This window comes from Penaeus monodon, unplaced genomic scaffold, assembly GCF_015228065.2.
Source record: "Penaeus monodon isolate SGIC_2016 unplaced genomic scaffold, NSTDA_Pmon_1 PmonScaffold_127, whole genome shotgun sequence".
Taxonomy (NCBI): domain Eukaryota; kingdom Metazoa; phylum Arthropoda; class Malacostraca; order Decapoda; family Penaeidae; genus Penaeus; species Penaeus monodon.
The window spans coordinates 82,925-86,665 of record NW_023641600.1 but is presented as its reverse complement, the minus strand read 5'-3'; positions in this window follow the sequence as shown (position 1 = coordinate 86,665).

Below are 3,741 nucleotides of genomic sequence, written 5' to 3'. Positions count from 1 at the left end.
ATTTTATATAAATAATATCCCTATGCACATTATGCTTATGTCCCTTGTTAAGAGCACTCCATACATATACCATGCAACATTATAAAAATATATCATGCAATCATAAGTAAAATACTTAAACTAATATAGCACAATATTGTTCATGACTTTAAAATATCTTTCATGAATTTAAGATATATTACATGACTTCAATATATGTTTCATGACTTCAAGATATGTTTCATGACTTCTATGTTCAAAAAAAGGCATAAAATTTTTATATATTCAATATTTTCCATCAATTCAAGCACTAAATTAATTTTATATATCCATAACAGATAACGAATCTCCCAAGTGGTAATATCGAATTTATTTAATTACCAATAATTCTTAATTTACTCGAATAAATTTCAAGTATTTAATTATATTTTATACTTTAACAATGCGTGAAATGTTTCGTGGAGGCGATCCCGCCGCAGGCCACCACTGTGGTGTTTCCGAGCGGTCGTAGGCTTTACTTATTTTTTATCTAATATTTAACATTCCACAATTAAATGGTAAACTGCCACCACTGACCTTTGAGGAGTGTCAGGTCTCCAATACTTGGGATTAATTAATATCAAGAGGAAAACTGAAAGATTGTTTTCACTTCATTATTTATTGACTTATTTAATATTGCCTTAATCTTGGGTTCTAGAATTTTCTAAGTTAAAACTTGGGAAGATCCGTACAATAATTGTTCGAGTAACTCACCGGGTAACAGGTTCAGATGCACCTAGTGTGGGGTCTGCTCTGAGACTGACGACTTTTCGTCACACATTTTGTCGCTCAGCCTGGCTCTCATATCTTTCTCTTCTTTTCATTGGTTCTTTTTCCATACACATTTCTTCATTGGTTATTTCTTGTCCAATGACCATATTCCTATGGTTAAGACACGCCTACACTAACAACAGTACTCTGTTGTCCACGTTTTCCACGTTTTCCCACGTCTGATCCTGAGCCAGGTCAAAAGCTATAACTCTTGTCCACTTCGACCGATAGGTCATTGGGGTGCGAAACCACATACAAACAAAGGTTAGGTCTACTCGCCATGTGGTGTATATCTGGGTAAGACTCTCTTGGGTTACTTCACTTGTTTCAATATTTCACTTGTTAAGGGATACCCCAGGCGTTACACCACAGATATAGATTGTATTGGCAGCTCAGTACAGTTTGTAATGTCGAAGAAACTAAGTGTAAACTGTGTAATGAAGAATATAAGCGAACGCTTGTACATTATATCTCAGAGTGCCATGTGTTACAGCCTTTCAGGCCACCTAGCTTGAGGTATGGAGAACTATGTAACTATTTCATATCCTCTGATATCTTAGAAGATATACTTATATTATATCCTAAATTTGGAATGTAGCATCACATGACTGCATATCAAATGTAGCAATACCTTTCCACGCCCAAGCTGTACGCCGGCGTGGCAGATGAGTAGATAAACGACTGTAATTGTTCCTTTCTGTAATTGATATAGTACTTATCATAATAATGTTATAGCCTAAAATTGAAATGTAATACCATTATATGTTATAACCATGCATCAAATGTACCACAGCTTGCCCACGCCTGTGCAGTTAGCCAGGGTGGTAAATAAAGGACTAAACTAAAAAAACTGTGACTCGTCATCAGTTGTAAGCCTAGTAACACCAAAGCAGGACGTCATCAGGATTCCTCCTGTGTTCTGGACGATTTTATGGGGATAAACCCCCTCACTTGGGTTGTCCTTATACCCAGAGTGTGCGTGGTGTGTGTGGGTGTACATACACCAAATTGTGTCGGATACTATGGTCAGGGAATCTAGAAAAAACAGTGCTTAGTAAAAATTACGAATACTGAGTGTGGTGGTAAGGTAACAGGGTGCTGTACCAACGACCGTTGGCGAGACCTGGTGAATGTATGTGTGACAGCACTTGACCTGGCGCTCGCACCCTCCCCGCGCCCGACCGCAGGGAATTAATCACCCAAGAAGTGGACGGGACAACCACCCCCTCACTGCCCTACCATGGATGTGGGTGGGGACGTGCTCGATGCCCCCCCAGTGCCAACTACCACCCCCTCCCTATGGAACGAATTGATTCCACTGAACATAGGGATATGAACGATGTGGATTCGACTGCCGACTCTGATGCTGACAACAAGGGATTCCAAATCGTTCAGACCAGAAGGATGAAAGTAAAAACCATGCCGAATGACACCAGCAACCTGACCGAGAAAGCAAACGGGACGACCCAAAAGCGCGAACCCATCGCCCCCCGGGAGAGGTACATTAGACTAGCCTTTCCGGAGGACACGACTTCCGTTGATAAAATAAGGTGGATGAGGGAGGTTAGCCAGCTGCCGCCCCTCCAAGAGGAAGGCCCGCTAGACATGGTGCAGGGGAAATGGATATCCTCGCGCTACGTCTATGTACGATGGGAACAACAAAAATATGTGGCCCTGATGGTTAATGGCACTTTTGTGGGGATCTCCCTGCAGAACAAAGACGATTATCAGCCCAAAAGGAAAAAATATGAGGAATACCTGGTTACCAGGATTCCGAAGGAGGCTGCCGCTGAGGAAGCACTGCATCTTCTGGGTGTTTTTAAAGCCCGGAGGGTTTATAAGGACATACAGCCCTTGAACAGGATCATCATTGTATGGAGCGGTGAACAGCCGCCACCTAAAAAGTACCAATTCTTTGGAAGATACATAGAGCCGAGATCCATTCGACTGTGGTGCTCAGAGGTTGTGGTCTGTTACAAGTGTCAGGGTTACAGCCACGTACCTAAATATTGCAGGAAAGAAACAGCGTGTGCTGTCTGTGCAGAAGCTCCGAGTTAAAGGACTGCCCTGCAAGAAACAACAAGAAGGACAACGACAACGAGACACCGTCACCATTGTGAAGAGGTGCGTTAGGTGCGGAGCGGAAGGTATGATGGCCTGGCACCGTAACTGCCCCCACAAACTGCCACGAGCACCTGCCCTGACCGTACCCATCGACCACGGAGTGGTGATGCCCAGCCCAGCCACACACCCCCCACCCAGGGCCACGTGATGTCACCAACCCACAGGAATTCCCGCAACTGCCAGGGGGATTCCCCATCCCAGGAAACAGTACCACAGGAGAAACCAGTGGTGAAAAAGACATGGATACGGCCGAGGAAATAAGAAGCATCAGGCAAGAGATTGCTGAAAAAAAAAGCATCAGGCAAGAAATTGCTGAACTGAAAAAAAATGATAATGGAAAACAAAAGTGATCATGTAGACAGGGGAAATGTGCGTTTTAATGATGTTAGTGGTGTTAGTGATGTTGAAAATACGAATGATGTCTCTGATATTATTATTACGCATGACGGGCCATCTGAAAACAGTGACGACAGTGACTGTAAAAATGACACTGACAAAGATGCGAAGGAAACGGACGAACTGTGAGACACCACCCAGAAAATGATGTCAGGTATAGATTATAAGTATGATATCAATATGTGGAAAGCGCGCATACAGATAAATAATCAAGATGCAACACAGATACGTAATGCAGTACAAGAAATATGCAGACTAAAGGGTTTCATCAAACACAAATTTGACCAATCAGATAATCATAGGGTGTGATGGGGGACAAGAAAACAATTACTTTTCTTTCATGGAATATACATGGTGTCAACCGTAGAATTAATGACTTGCTTTACTATCTTCATAACAATAATGTTGACATTATCTGTTTACAAGAGCCCT